Raw genomic sequence first — 16,621 nt, forward strand, 5'->3', positions numbered from 1 at the left:
AATTTTGTCATTTCTTCAAAATCAGAAAATGTGCAACTTCTTTTGGTATTATATTTTCAAGTGTCAACAGCATTATGATAGAATTTTCAAAACAAAATCTATTCAACAGAAATATTTCATGTTTATAAAATCTGTGACTAACTTAGAACAATGTGCAACAAAGTTGACTGGGGAGTTCCCCAGGTAGACAGGATAAAGTTGACATGGTGAAGGGGGAGGTTATCGAGCAGCTGCCATAATGAATTTTTGTTAGCAGGGCAATTGTATAATTTGACATGGAAGCTGCATGTTCCTTCTGGACTATCCGATCTGGCAATTCCTAATTCTACAGAATGCAAAAGGTGTGGAATGAATCATCCAAGCTATTCTTGCATAACAGCAAATGCCAAATAAGGAGCAGCCAAAGAACAAAAAAAGAGCTGTATTTATGTGGCATTATAGATCAGGACAACATGAAGCACTTTACAAGGAATGGGCTTTATTAGTATTGTGAAAACCGAATGTATATTGGTCAGAAGAAAAGGCACCTCCAGCAATTCAGTACTCCACTCTTATAACACTACATGTGCCAACCTAGACTGTGTGTTCAAGTCCATTGTAGAGCATATGTGTCCTTCGGACTCAGCTTTTTGTCAAAGGATTTTGACAAAAGATTATCAATATGAACTTTGTTTCATTTCTCCCTGCAAAGATGCTGTCTGACCTGTTGAGTGTTTCCAGAATTTCTTCATTTTGTCAAATTCGAAAGAGATTTGCACAGTATATAGCATAGATATGACTTGATTTCAGTGCATCGGTGGCTCTCTTGGTTAGTCTGATCACCTACTATTTTTCAATAGTCCTATAGGGCATAGGAGTACATGGGAATGGGTCATGATTGGGGTGACTGTGCTAAAAGAAACCCATGTCATAACAGGGCTGGTTGTGGGCTGGCTAAAAAAGCATGGAAGGATGGAATCAGGGTCTCAAGTTATTGAACTCAGTGTTGAATACTAGAAGCTGCAGGTTCCTCAAACAGAAAATGAGATGTTGTTCTTCAAGCTTGAGCTAAAGCTTGCTGGAAATGCTGGCAAGTGGGGCATTGAAGTGACAGGCAACTAGAACTGAAGTGAAACTGTGAGGAAGGACAGCTCTGAGACAGCATGACACGATACTGGTGGAGAGAAGAGGTAGAGAGTACGCATATAGTGGTCCATAGCACTGAATGTGGATCTCAAGGTGCAGCAAGAATATCTGTCTGAGGAGCATTGTGCCTCCCGGAGATTCTTGTGAACCTGGTTGGATCCTGCAATCCATTATCTCCTTGATTACCTACACGTTTCATATCTCTCTCTCTCTCTGGGCTGTAGGATGGTCAGGACTGGGAACTAAGTATATCAGATTATAAGGTTTACAGGATGGATAGGGAAAATGGTAGCAGGTCATTAACAAAATTACTTCAATGGTGAGAGAAGACATGATGAGGGGGAAGCATTCAGTGGAGACTGTATGAACAGAACTGAGGTACAGTAAAGGATTTAAAGCTGTTATATTATCGACCATTTTGTGGCAGCTCTGCAGTACTAGATTGTATAAATGCAGAAGTTAAGCAAGTATATAGTGTAGTATCAATGGAGAATTTTAACTTTAACATAGGTCATGAGAAAGTTAAAAATCATCAGGTACCTGACAAAGGAGCAACGCTTCAAAAGCTTGTACTTACAGATAAACCTATTGGACTATAAACTGGTGTTGTGTGATTTTTAACTTTGTCCACCTCAGTCCAACATCAGCACCTCCACATCATAGATCCTGAGAGGCAAACAACCATCTATCAAAAAGATAGCACATTTCTGCAGTGTGTCTGGGATAGTTTACTATAGCAGTATGTCCTGGATACAACAAGGAGACAATTAATGATTAATGAACCAGTTTTAATTAGTAACCTAATTTTGTTTGACACTTACCACAAAGTGATCATAGTATGTTCAAGTTCAGTTTCGCTTTTGAAAGCAAAATGCATGAATCGGCCAGAGTTTTAGCTTGGGAAAGGCAGACTTTAAAGAAGATGAGACAGAGACTGCTAATGGGTAAAACTGCTGAAGATTGGTTAGGCCACTTTTGGAATACTGCATTCAATTCTTGCCTCCCTGCTATAGGAACTTGTTGTGAAACTTGGAAGGGTTCAGAAATTATTTGCAAGAGTGTTGCCAGGTTTGGAGAGTTTGAACTGAATAGGCTGGAGCTATTTTCCTTGATGATGTTTTAGAAGTTTATAAGATCATGAGGGGCATGAATAGGGTGAATTGTCAAGGTCTTTTCTCCAGGATAGAGGAGTCCAAAACTAGAGGGCATAGGTTTAAGGTGAAAGGGGAAAGATTTAAAAGGGATCTCAGGGATAACATTTTCACACAGATGGTGTTGTGTGTATGGAATGAACTGGCAGAGGAAGTGATGGAGGTTAGAACAGTTACAACATTTAAAAAGCATCTGGATGAATATATGAATATGAGTGATTTAGAGGGAAATGGGCCAAATGCTGGTAAACAGGGCTAGTTTAATTTAGGATATCTGGTCAGCCTGGACGAGTTGGACCAAAAGGTCTGTTTTTACACTGTACAGCTCTATGACTATAACAGTGGAAGGTGTTAAAAGAAATATTTAACACAATACAGGGGGGGAGTGAAAAGCTCCACCTGACAGAAAAAAACAACCAAGGATAACTAAAGAGAGAAGGGACAGTATAAAACAAAAAGAAACTGCTTACAAAAATGCAAAACGCAGCACAGATCCTGCTGAGTAGGAAAAATACAACCAGCAAAAGGCTGCAAAACAGCTTATAAGAGCTACCAAAAGGGATTCTGGAAATAAACTTGCAAACTTCAAAATCAAGAAGGAAATATTTTGTAGTCACATAAAGGGAAACCCAGGTGGTCAGGAACAATGTTGACCCACTAAAGACTGAAAGTGGGGATACTGTAAATGACTAGGAGACCGTGAGGACTGTGGATGCTGGAGATCAGAGTCAAAAAATGTGGCCAAAAGAGAAAATGCTGGAAAATCTGAGCAGGTCTGGCAGTATCTGTAAGGAGAGAAAAGAGCTGACATTTCTTTGACAAAGGGTCAGTTAGACTCAAAACGTCAGCTCTTTTCTCTCCTTACAGATGCTGCCAGACCTGCTGAGATTTTCCAGCATTTTCTCTTTTGGTTTCAGATTCCAGCATCCGCAGTAATTTGCTTTTATCAAAAAGTGTGGCACTGGAAAAGTACAGCATGTCAGACCCCATCAGAGGAGCATAAGCCCTTCATCAGGAATGTGGCAGGGAGAAGGGGCTGAGAGATAAATAGGAGGGGGGACTGAGGGGAAGGTAGCTGGGAAGGAGCTAGGTGGATGCAGGTGGGGGGTGATGGTGATAGGTCAGAGCAGATAGGTGGGAATGAAGGTGGAAAGGTGGGACAGTTCAAGAGGGTGGTGTCGAGTTGAGGGTTGGATCTGAATGAGGTGGGGAGAGGGGAGATAAGGAAACTGATAAAATCAACATTGCTTTTGTGTGGTTGGACAGTCCCAAGGCGGAAGATGAGGCGTTTCTCCTTCAGGTGTCATGTGGCTTGGATTTGGTGGTGGAGGAGGCCCCGGACTTGCATGTCCTTGGCAGAGTGGGAGGGGGAATTGAAGTGATCGCCACGGGGTAGTGAGGTTGTTTGGTTCTTGTGTCCCAGAGATGTTCACTGAAACGTTCCATGAATTAGCGTCCTGTCTCCCCAATGTAGAGGAGACAACATAGAGAGTAATGGACAGAGTAGATGAGGTGTTTAGACGTGCAGGAAAATCTCAGCCAGATGTGGAAAGATCCTTTGGGGCCTTGGATGGAGGTGAGTGGGGAGGTATGGGCTCCGGTTTTACACCTCTTGCAGTGGCAAGGGAAGGTGTCAGGTGTGGAGGGTGGTTGGTGGGGGGCATGGACCTAACGAGGGAGTCACAGAGGGAATGGTCTCTGTGAAATGCTGATGAGGTGGGAAGGGAAATATATTTCTGGTGGTGGGGTCTGATTATAGGTGGCAGAAATGGCAAAGGATGATGTGCTGTATCCAGAAATTGGTGGAGTGGAAGATGAGGACCAAGGGCGTTCTATCCTTGTTGTGGTTGGAGAGGTGTGGAGTTCAAGGGCAGAGATGCGGGAAGTGAAGGAGATACGCTAGAGGGCATTGTTGACAACATGGGAGGGGAAATTACAGTCCTTGAAGTAGGAGGCCAAGTGGGATGTTCTGGAGTGGAATTGCTCCTCACTGTCACTGATTATGGGGAAATGGCAAACATGTTGAATTTGCCTCAATATGAACAATAGAAAAAGGATAGCTTGCTGGAACTCCCAAGGAAATTAATTAACTCCCAAGGACTTAATAAAACATAATGTAAGTGAAACATTGATAATGAGGAAATTAATCTAATTAGAGAGTGAAAAGTCCCCAGGACCTGAAAATTGCCACCTGAGGGTGTTAAAGGAAGTAGAGGAACACTACTAAAACACTCGGACACCCTAACCATAATCTTTCAGAGTTTCCTAGACACAGGAGTTCTTCCTCTGGATTGGAAAATTGTGCATCTCACACTTCATTTTAAGAAGTATGAAACAGGAAAATGTGGAATTATAGACCAGTTAGTCTAACATCTATGAGAGGAAAATTGTTGGAGTCTATAATCAAGGACAAGGTAACTGAACCTCTTGAAAATGTTCAGTTAATCAGGGGAGCCAGCATGGATTCATGACAAATGAATGTTGTTTATGTGGGTTTCCAAAAGCGTTTAGTAAAGTCCCACATAAGAGATTGGTAACTAAGGTAGAAGCTTTCAGAATTGAGGGCAAATTATTGACATGGCTGGGAAATAGGTTGAGAGATAAGCAACAGAAAGTGGGGATAATGGGTAGGAACTCAAGTTAGCAGGACTAGTGGCTGGTGGTGTCGCACAGAAAACTGTGTTAGGACCTTAATTATTCACATTATTTATTAACAACTTGAATGGATGACGTAGGAAGTAATGTATTCAAATCTGCTGATGACTCAAATTTAGATGACACACTACAGGTGACCACCGTTGCAACACACACACACACACACAGTCTCTCAAAGACACTCACAACTCCCCCACCCAGACACACACGCGCACACAAACCCACATAAACACATACACATATACGTTTCTGGGCTGAATTTGTACTTGTAGAGTTACATTGTACTTTGCTCAAAAACTGCATGAATCCATGTAAGGCCCTGTTAACTCATTTTTTAGATTAGAATCAGTCTAAACATTATGGCACAGACAACAGCACACAGGGGGCGAACACCTTCAACACATTATCTGGGCTGACACCAGTTGTTAAAATTATCCTGAGAATGTAACTTTTAAAAAAAGGTTTGTGATTTATGTATGAAAGAAGTGAAACTAACATGGTCATTTTAACAGATGAGAGACTTAACAAACAATTTTTCAATGTATAATTTCAGTTACATCACACTGTAAACTTTTGCTATAAATTCTGTGTCTTAGAATTGTGTACTTCACAACCACCTGATGAAGGAGCAACGCTCCAAAAGCTAGTGTTTCCAATTAAACCTGTTGGACTATAACCTGGTGTTGTGTGACTTTTAACATTGTAAACAATATAGATGATAGTGGCGAATAGGGCGGCATGGTAGTACAGTGGTTAGCACTGCTGCCTCACAGCACCGGGGTCCAGGTTCAATTTCAGCCTTAGGTGACTGTGTAGAGTTTGCATGCTCTCCCTGTGTCTGTGTGGGTTTCTATAAGGTGCTATAATGTTCTCCCACAGTTCCAAAGATGTGCAGGTTAGGTGAATTGGCGATGTTACATAGCCCCGTGGTGTCCAGGTATGTGCAAGCAAAGTGGATTAGCTATGGTATGGGTTGGCATAGAGTAGGGGGCATGACGAGTCTGGGTGGGATGCTCTTCGGAGGGTTGAAGCAGACTCAGTGGGCAGAATGGCCTCTTTCTACACTGTATGGATTTGATGATTATATAAATTCGATAGCATAACGTTACAAAAGGATAGTACCAAAGGTGAAGGTACCATAATCTAAGCAGACAATAGAGTTGCTCTCTCACCATTTATGTTTGGTCATAAATCAAAATACTTTCTAGGTGGTATAAAATTAAATAGTGGATGTCCAAAGAGACTTTGGGATTCAGGTGCATGGAGCTTTAAAATGTCCCAGAAAAGTGAAGAAAATATTCAAGAAAGCTAATGAAATGCTGGTTTTTATATCTAGAGCACTGGCGTACACAAATGCACAAGTTATGCTGCAGTTACACAGAACTCTGTTTAGACCTACTTGAGAACTGTGATTGATCTGGGAACTACACCTTAGGAAATATATTAGCTTTGGAGGGAGTACAGGTAGGTGTACAAGAATGGTACCTGAACTTGAAATGTTAAGTTGAAAAGTGATTCTATACACTTTTGGAATATTGTGTTCAGTTCTGGTCTCCTTGCTACAGGTTCAGAAATGATTCACAAGGATATTGCCAGGGTTGGAGGGTCTGAGCTGCAGAGAGAGGTTAAATAGACTGGGGCTATTTTCCCTGGAATGCTGGAGGTTGAGGGATGACTTTATAGTGGTTTGTAAAATCATGAGAGGCATAAATAGGGTGAATAGCCAAGATCTTTGCCCTAGCATAGGGGAATCCAAAACGGGGAGGGCATAGGTTTATGGTGATGGGAAAAGATTTAAAAGAGATCGAAAGAGCAACTTTCTCATACAGAGAATGGTGCGTGTATGGAATGAACTGCCAGAGGAAGTGGTGGAGGCTGGTACAATTATAATATTTAAAAGGCATCTGGATGAGTATATGAATAGGAGGGGTTAAGAAGGAAATGGGCTAAATGCAGGCAACTGGGACTAAATTAATTTAGGATATCTGGTCAGCATGGACGAGTTGGACCGAAGAGTCCGTTTCTGTGCTGTACATCTCTATGACAATGACTCTATAAATTAGGCCTATTTTGTCAAGGGGGCATTATCTAAGTATTAGGACCAGACCATTCAGGAGAGATGTTCGAAAGCACGTCTACACACAAAGGGTGGTAGATGTTTGGAACACTCTTCCATAAAAGGCAGTAGATGCTGGATCATTTGCTAGTTTTAAATCTGAGATAGATCATTTTTTGTTAAGCAAAGGTATTAAGATTTACGAGCCAAAGGTATATGAGGTTAGGCCACAGATTAGCCATGATATTATTGAAAGGTGGAACAGATTCAAGGGGCTGAATGGCCTACTCCTGTGTTCCTATATAAAAACAAATTTTTGCTTTGTTGCTGCATTGTCCCCACTTCTTCATCAGAATGGTATATGCTAGCATGGGCAAATACCCCGAGGAAAAATTATGCTATTTGGGATCTTTCCTCACTGGAATTGTGATAGAAAACATGGACCAGTATGATGGCATTGAATATTTATTGTAATCTTTTATGATGCCTTGAGATGTCACATACATTCAGAAGCAAGCTCATTCCTACTTTCCATAATTTTTGAGGTGCCAGAGATTGGTGCTTTTTTTCAATAAAGAGGCTGTCCTATTTTTTTCTGTTTGCAAATTACTTCAACTATATTAACCAGCTATTAGCATGGAGTTTTATCAAATTAGAGGATTTCCCAGATTTGGATATATTTGAAGTACAGGGAGGATCTCTTGGATCTTGCTTACAAGACACATCAGACCAGGAAACTGATTGTTGTTTTAATTGTTGGTACATGAGAGTCCTGCTTCAACCACCTTCTGGCTGCAAAGGTGATGTCCCAGAATTTTGGGGCCTTATTCTTATAGTTTCTTCTGCTTTCTTTGGTTATTATTCTTACAGCTTGTTACACTTTTAAAAATTCTCTAAAGCATGACCCTGAGACTTGCTGCATTATTCCTATAAATCTAAGAGAATTGACTTCTCAACCTTGAAGATGTTTTTGAGCCTGATCTGTGTATCTTCATGGTTTGGTGTAAACCATGAAGTAAATTTTACACAATTTATCAATTTGAAGTTGTTTCAGCAGTGGCTTTCATATCTGCACATCAGAAATGACAAATTTAGTAATTATTAATGAAAGTAGTATAGTACTCTAAGTTGTTATACAATACACCCCAAACTTGATGATTTTAAGTATATTAATTTATCTATATTAATTTATCTATATTAATTGAAATTTTAAAAATTTATGTTCATAATTTAAAAACAAGTGTTGCTGCAAAGCACATAAACATTATAAATGAATTCTGTTCAAGGCTCCAGATACCACTGTGGGAGTATGTCAACAAAAGAGAGTGATGCAGAGATTTTTGTTGAGGTGTCAAAAAAGGTTAGTACAGTCAGATGGTATTTCATGCATGATTCATATCATTAGACCTTTGAATACAATGAGGTTGACATACTCAATGAATTTTTACTACGTCTGAGAAGTTTTTTGGAACTTGAAGTATCTATCAGTGCTTGTATTTAATCAGCCTTTAAAGGTTTTGTTTACTAACGTTTCATGTCACCATTATTCAGTTTACGGGAGCTAGCTCCTTCAAGGATTTCCAAATCTTACAAATACAACTGATAATTTCTTCATAATAATCATCAGAACACTTAACGGTTTCGACAATGGAAAGTGATCCATCCCAACAGATAGCAGGCAGGTATCAAAAGAGAAAAATAACTCCCTACTCCCCTAGCCAAGAAGTCAGAGAGTCTTCTTCCCCATGTATCTATGTCTACCAGTTACATTTTACAGCAGACTGTCTCACTTCCCTTGCAACAGTTTCTTCTGATGCATATGTGCTAAGCAATAGAACTGGGAAAAACTGATGTACAGCTCTCAATGGTAGACAACTTCAAATCCAATATTTGGCTGAAAACTTCCCCGTGGAAATGCATTGTTTCCTCAGCTCTTGTGTCAACAGAATGATTGAAGATTCGAAAAACTGAAACACCAGTGTAGAAATATTGCAGCAATGATAATAATGTTAATTGTTATTTGACATGTTCTTTTAATTTTAGTACTTAAGAACTTAAATCTTTGCTAAGTTTATGGCCTCATTTTTAGACCATACCTAAAGACTTCTGTTCCTGCTTATATTTTTGCTTAATCTTGTAGACTTGTCTTATATTCATTCTTTATTTACTTTATGTCAAGGTGTACTGTCCCAACTTGTGAGTAGTTTAGCTGAGTGTTGCTTAGTGAAGGATTACTTGAAAATTAATATGGGATAAATTATTAATTGAAAATGTAATAATTACTTAAATAAGTATTGAGCTGAAAATGTGTTGCTGGAAAAGCGCAGCAGGTCAGGCAGCATCCAAGGAACAGGAGAATCGACGTTTCGGGCATAAGCCTGAAGAAGGGCTTATGCCCGAAACGTCGATTCTCCTGTTCCTTGGATGCTGCCTGACCTGCTGCGCTTTTCCAGCAACACATTTTCAGCTCTGATCTCCAGCATCTGCAGTCCTCACTTTCTCCTCGAAGATAAATAAGTATTGACTTTGGTTCACAAAGATTCAAATCAACAACTAACAGGCTTAAAAGAATAAAGATATATCTAAATATTCAACTTAAAAATAATGCTGAAAACCTGAGAGTTTAGAACTATGCTAGTATTCTTTGAATGGAAAATACTATTGGGGTCCACTAAAGGTCATGCTGGTTTCAACATATGCCACAATATTGCAAGTATATTCCAATGAAAGTTGCTTAAAAGCAGAAAGGTGAAACTCTCGGCAGACCAGGCAGAAAATGTAGAGAAAGCAAAGTGGCTGTTATATGTGCATTTGTGAAACCATTTGAAAGTATTCAAAGCCTTAGAGAGAAAAGTGGAGAAATTTGGCAAGGAACAGCATGAACAATCTTATCATCACAGGATGCTAACGTATCCAAAGATCTGTAGGTCAAACATCAGCCTATTTACTCACATGAAGACCCAGGGTAAAGCTTGCAACTCTGAGAAGCTGTTCTCCTGCAAACCCAGTCACGGAATCCTGTAAAATTCTTCCGAAAGACAGGGAATGGGAGTGCCAAAGGGAGAAGAACAGTAAGATAAAAAAGGTGGAAAGTATTCCACAGCTGAATAATTCACTGGATATGGTCTGCAGTCATTGGTAAAGTTTGAAAATTGATTTGAATCTTCTATCCACTGGTTATGTTACAACTTTGCAAAAGCCTCCTTTCAAACCTGATCCATTGATTTTGTTTAAGAAAAAGTGAGCATAATGCATTTCTCTCTGGAGGCTATTACAGTTTCATATGCTCCATTCCCGAAATCTTTCTCCCAGCCTTGTAAAGAGTCTTGGATTCAAATCTATGGGAAACTGGTCAGTGGTTCTGATAGGATATTCCTTTTTGCTGAAGAAAACCCTTTTTATCAATGAATGCGTAGGATTCTAAGTGTACTGCATTGTAGAATCTGGACATAGATTTAGTAATACCCTTCACAAGGAAATCAGGTAAAATATTGAAAGAGATAAAAATATAGAATGAAAATAGTAGCATGCAACTAACTGGGTTGGTTGGAAAGAACCAGCACAACCTCAATGGGCCAATTTAAATTTGCTGTAGTATCCTATGAATGAATCTACTATCACAATGACTATTGCCTTATATCAGTCAAAGTTTCTGTGGGTAGAGAGCTATAGAACATAATTAAAATAAAACTGCAAGGCTTTCAAGAACCCAGTATTTTTGGGATACCCATTCCTAACGCCAGTACAAACCGTGAAAGTTTGTGTGAAAGTTAATGTGTGGGGTTGAAAATTTTTCATTGCTGAATTAACTTTCTGGGCTGGCACATACGTGTCCATCATAAGGATAAGTTTCAGGATAAGACATAATACAAATTTTGGGCGGCTCCATGCTCAGCAAAATACTTCACTTTGTCAAGGTCAGTAGACTCAAATTGTGAAACATACAATTTTTCAGTGAATGATTTTAGTGGCCAGAAAATCAAATGGAATGCAAATCATATGTACCATGAATGAGGCACAGCAACTTTTCTCATTCTTGTTTGCAAAGACTCTGTGCTTAGAAGTTCAACTTGGAAAATGTATCCCTTTATTTTATATCTAATAGGAGCATTTGCATAGAAAATTGGGAAAGATTCAACAGGCAAAATGACCAGTCCCAAACAAAAACACTCTCCAAACACTGGCATTCTCAAACATCCAACCAACGTAGAGTCATAGAGATGTACAGCACGGAGACAGACCCTTTGGTCCAACTTGTCAACGCTGACCATATAAACTCAACCCAATCTAGTCCCACCTGCCAGCACCCTGCCCATACCCCTCCAAATCCTTCCTATTCATATACCCATCCAGATGCCTTTTAAATGTTGCAATTATACTAGCCTCTACCACTTACTCTGGCAGCTCATTCCATACATGTACCACTCTCTGCGTGAAAAAGTTGCCCCTTAGGTCTCTTGTATATCTTTCCCTTCTCACCCTAATCCTATGTCCTCCAGTTCTGGACTCTCCCACTCTATTTATGTCTATTTATCCTATCCATGGCCCTCATGATTTTAAACCTCTATAAGGTCACCCCTCAGCCTCCAACACTCCAGGGAAAACAGCCCCAGCCTATTCAACCTCTCCCTATACCTCAAATCCTCCAACGCTGGCAACATCCTTGTAAATCTTTTCTGAACCCTTTCAAGTTTCACAACATCTTTCCGATAGGAAGGAGACCACAATTGCACGCAATATTCCAACAGTGGCCTAACCAATGTCCTATACAGCCACAACATGACCTCCCAACTCCTGTACTCAATACTCTGACCAATAAAGGAAAGCATACCAAACGCCTTCTTCACTATCCTATCCACCTCCACTCCAAGGAGCTATGAACCTGTTGCCAGTAGAGGTGGGGGAAGCAGACACAATGGCTGCATTCAAGACGCACCTGGACGAATACATTAATAGAAAAGGAGTAGAGGGATATGCTTCCTGTAAGTGAAGATAGTTTTAATATGGGGTAAAATGTGTTGGTGCAGGCTTCGAGGGCCGAAGGGGCTATTCCTGTGCTGTTTTGTTCTTTTTTGACTGACCTCCAACAACAACTGACATCATTCTTTGTGCTAAGTTTGACTTCAACCATCTGAGAATTTTCCTTGATTCCTGTTGACTCTACCTTTGCTAGGTTTGCTTGATGACACAGTCAGGCTGTGCAATGCAGCTTTGATGTCGAGAGCAGTCACTCTCACTTCACCTCTGGAATTCAGCTACCTCATCCATGTTTGAACCTTGGCTTTAATGAAGTTGCCAGCTGAGAGGCCCTGGTGGAACCCAAACTGAGTATCAGTGAACAGGTTCTTTTGCTTAGCAAGTGCTGCTTCATAGTACTGTCGATGACTCCTTCCATTAGTTTACAAATGATTCAGAATCAACTAACATGCTACATTGGATTTAGTCATAGGGTCATAGAAACATACAGCTTGGAAACTGACCTTTTGATAATGTGGCCATCCAGCTGCTTTTTAAATGTTGTAATTGTACCAGCCTCTACCACTTCCTCTGGTAGCTCATTCCATACATGCCCCACCCTCTGTGTGGAAAAGTTGCCCCTTAGGACCTTTTTAAATTTTTCCCTTCTCACCCTAAACCCGTGCCCTCTAGTTCTGGACTCCCACACACCTCAGGGAAAAGACCTTGTCTATTTACCCTATCTGTGCCCTTCATGATTCTTTTAAACTTCTATAAGGTCACCCCTCAGCCTCCAATGCTCCCCGGAAAACAGCCCCTCCCTCTAACTCAAACTCTCCAACCCTGGCAACAGGCTGTAAATCTTTTCGGAACCCTCTTAAATTTTGTCCTGTTTTTGTGGGCAGGACAAGCCTGAGCAATTTCCCACATTGTCATCTAGATGCCTGTGTTGCAGGTGTGCTAAAACAGCTTGGCTAGTGGCACAGCAAGTTCTGGAGCATAAGCCTTCAGTGTTATTGCAGTGTTGCTGAAATGTTGTCAGGGCCCATAGCCTTTGCACTATCAAGTGCCTTTAACTGTTTGTTGATACTACATGGAGTAATTCGAATTGACTAAACACTGACATCTGTGAGCTGGGGAGCTCTGAATGATGCCATAATGGATTGTCCCCTTGGCACATCTGACTGCAGATTGTTGCAAATGTTTCAGCCTTATCTCTTGCATTGATGCAGTAGACTGCAAGTGAGGATGGGGATATTTGTGAGACTTCCAAATCCTGTTGGTTGTTTAAGTGTCCACAGCTGGATGTAATAGGACTGGAGAGCTTAGATTTGAATCATTTGTTGTGAGATTGCTTTGTCCTGTCAGTCATTTGCTAGCTTATACTGTTTGGCTCACAAGTGCTCCTGTTTTATAGATACGTCAGGTTGTCACCTCACTTTTTTTAGATTTGTCTTGTGCTGCTCTTGACATGCCCTCCTGCACTCTCCACTGAACCACATGGATTCCCTGCCTTGATAATAATGGTAGAGTGGGAATATACTGGGCCCTAAGGTTGCAAATTGAGTACAATTCAGCTGCTGCTGATGGCCCATATCACATTATGGATGTACAGTCTTGAGTTGATAAATCTGTTCAAAGTCTATCCTGTGAAACAGGGTGATAGTGCTATACACATTGGAGTATATTCTTACTGTGAAGCCATGACTTTGTCTCCAAGGACTGTGCAATGATCACTCTTAACAATGTTGTCATGGGCTATATACAGAGGAACCTCGATTATCCGAAGGACATGGGCGGGGAGTATTTTGTTTGATTAATCGAGCGCTGGATACTCTAATGCAGAATAACATAGTTAGCCAAGCATCGGGACCATGCAATCTTGTTCAGATAATCCAAAATTCAGTTGATTGAATACTGGATAATCGAGGTTCCTCTGTACACCATTTCAATAACTCTCTCTATTTCAACAAGTTAGTTAAACATAATCCTAAGAAATCTGTGCTGGCTCTTTGTAATTTATCCACATTTTCTCATTCTATCCCAAATAATTGTTTCTGGAAGTTTGCTCTGCTACTGAAGTTAAACTGACTGATCTGTGTTTGCTTGGCTTATCTTTTTTGAGCAGAGTGTTACATTTGCACTTCTCCAGACATCTGGTCCCACCATTGAGTCCAGGGGTCAAAGAACAGCACAGCACAGGGACAGGCCTTTTGGTCCACCAAGCCTGTGCTGACAGTGGTGCCTTTCTAAATTAAAAAACTTTTCCCTCTATGTGGTCCATATCCCTTTATTCCCTGCCTGTTGTTCCTTCAACATTCAAGTGACAACAAACCAAGTTACTCCAATCTCTCCTCATAACTAACACCCCCCAAATCAGGCAAACTCCTAGCAAACCATTTCTGTAGCCTCTCCAAAACCTCCACATCCTTCTAGTATTATGGCAGCCATAACTATAAAAGATATTCCAAATGTGGTCTAATTAAATTTCCACATAGCTCCAATATGACTTGCCAATTTTTGTATTCTGTGCTCTGACCAATGAAGGCAAATATGCAATATGCCTTCTTGACCATCGTATCCACTTGTGTTGCCATTTTCATGGAATTGTGGACCTCTGTATCTAGATCCTTCTGTACATTGATGCTATTAAAGATTGAAAGATTATTGCGGTGACTAAGCCATTTCCACTCTCAATTTCTTCAATATCCTTGGATGTAGCTCCAATCAGAGTCAGTGCTGCATCAATTTTAAGTACCAACAGCCTACCAAAAACTCCTCCTTATGAATTTGAAACTCTTCTCATAGCTAAGTTTTCTCCACTGTCACCATGGCCTGGGTAGCATCACCTTCTTCAGTAAAGATAGATACAAAGTATTCATTTAATACCTCAGCCAAAACCCTGCCATAATGGGTAAACTTGACTTTAATTTGTATTTTGGCTTTTTTTTATTTAAGCAATATGGTACCTCACTAAAACAAAGGCTCACAATTTTGCAGATTTGGTTTCTACGAAACAGAAGTTTATTAATAAAGTAGATTTATTATAAATGAATGAAAAATAAATGGAAATATAGAATAAGTCGAACTATTTTTATGTAACACACCTTCAAAGATTTTAAAATGCATGATAAAAATGAAATCCATTAATCCCAGCAGCATCTCATTACAGTACTTAAAGAGAATGCCCTTCTTTCCTTTGCACAGGGTTTGACTGAGCTGTGGCTTCAATTCCTATTTGTGAAATTCTGATTGTGTCTTGCTTGTTTTGTCATTTACTTGAGAGTAAACTTTCTCAGCTTCAAATAACCTCTCCAGGATTTTAATCCTATTGAGTAACCCACGTAAGTTGTCTGGATCTTTTAAAATAACTCCGTCTATTGAGATAACCAATTTTTAACAATTCTAAACTGTCTCCTCCCCTTCTCAGGAGTAACTGTTTACATATTCCAGCTTCTGCTGAGAACCTTCTGAACTCAAACTGAAACTTTAAAAAACCTTTTCTTTCAAAGATGGGGGTTAGCCCAAACAATTCTGGACCCTTATGTCTGAAAGCAAAATGCACGACATTGTTTACTTTGTTTGTAAACTCGGCAAATGTCGAAACCATGCAGGACAGCTCCAGACTGATGATGCTGGTCCAGGTGCACAAGAAGCTTACAAAGTTAGCATAGTCACAAGGGATACTGGTGAATTCCATGTATAATGAAGTCATAGAATCCTACAGTGCATAGATAGGTCCTTTGACCCAAACTGGTCCATGCCAACCAAAATGTGCATCCACACTAATCCCATTTCCCTTCACTTGGCCCATATCATTCTAAACCTTTCCTATCCATGTATTTGTCCAACTGCCTCTTAAATGTTGTCAATGTACCTGCCTCAACCACTTCCGCTGTCAGCGCATTTCATATGCGTACCACCCTCTGTGTAAAAATGTTGCTCCTCAGGTTCCCATTTATTCCTTTCCCTTTTACCTTAAACTGATGCCCTCCAGTCCTCAATTCGCCAATCCTGGAAAAAAAGACTGAGTGCAATCACCCTATCTATGCCTCTCATGATCTTATATAAGATTCCCCTTTCTATCTTGTATGTTCTGAAGAAAAAAGTACAAGCTTGTCCAACCTCTTCCTATAACTCAGTCCCTTGAGTCCTGGCAACAGCATTGTAAATTTCTTCTGAACTCTTTCCAGTTTAATAATGTCCTGTACAATTGCAACATAACTTCCCAACTTCTGTACTCAATGCCCTGACTGATAAAGGCCAGTGAGTTATTGTGAATAGTCAGTGGAAAAATTGGAGCAGATAGGTGAATAGGAAGATGGACAGGTGAGGACAGGTCAGGGAGGCAAGGAAGAGGGGTGAGGCTATTCATGGGATAAGGTGGGGAGGAGGGATTTTGAAGTGTGAACAGGAGAATCTCTGTTGAATCTGGAAGGAAATGTCACCTGACACTATCTACCCTCATATATTACATCCGTTGCTTCCAATGTGGTCTTCTCTATTTCCTCTCACCTTCCCGGCCACATATCCATTCTGAACCTCCTCCACTGTCAAAGTGAGGCTAAACAGAAACTGGACAAACAACACCTTGTATTTTACCTGGGAAGCTTACAGCCTAATGGCCTCAACATCGACTTCACAAGCTTCAAAGTCTCTCCCCCCTCCCCCCCCCCCC

At 40.4% G+C, this 16,621-nt stretch overlaps 1 protein-coding gene across 16 annotated transcripts in view; it reads left to right on the top strand.

Moving 5' to 3' along the window:
* Positions 1-16,621, top strand: part of LOC122561800 (guanine nucleotide-binding protein G(I)/G(S)/G(O) subunit gamma-7) — a 314,848-nt gene that overhangs the window by 267,735 nt on the left and 30,492 nt on the right. The window lies entirely within an intron of this gene.

The sequence above is a fragment of the Chiloscyllium plagiosum genome, unplaced genomic scaffold (genome assembly GCF_037043375.1).
Source record: "Chiloscyllium plagiosum isolate Xiang-an unplaced genomic scaffold, Cpla_swu_hap1 HiC_scaffold_2, whole genome shotgun sequence".
NCBI lineage: Eukaryota > Metazoa > Chordata > Chondrichthyes > Orectolobiformes > Hemiscylliidae > Chiloscyllium > Chiloscyllium plagiosum.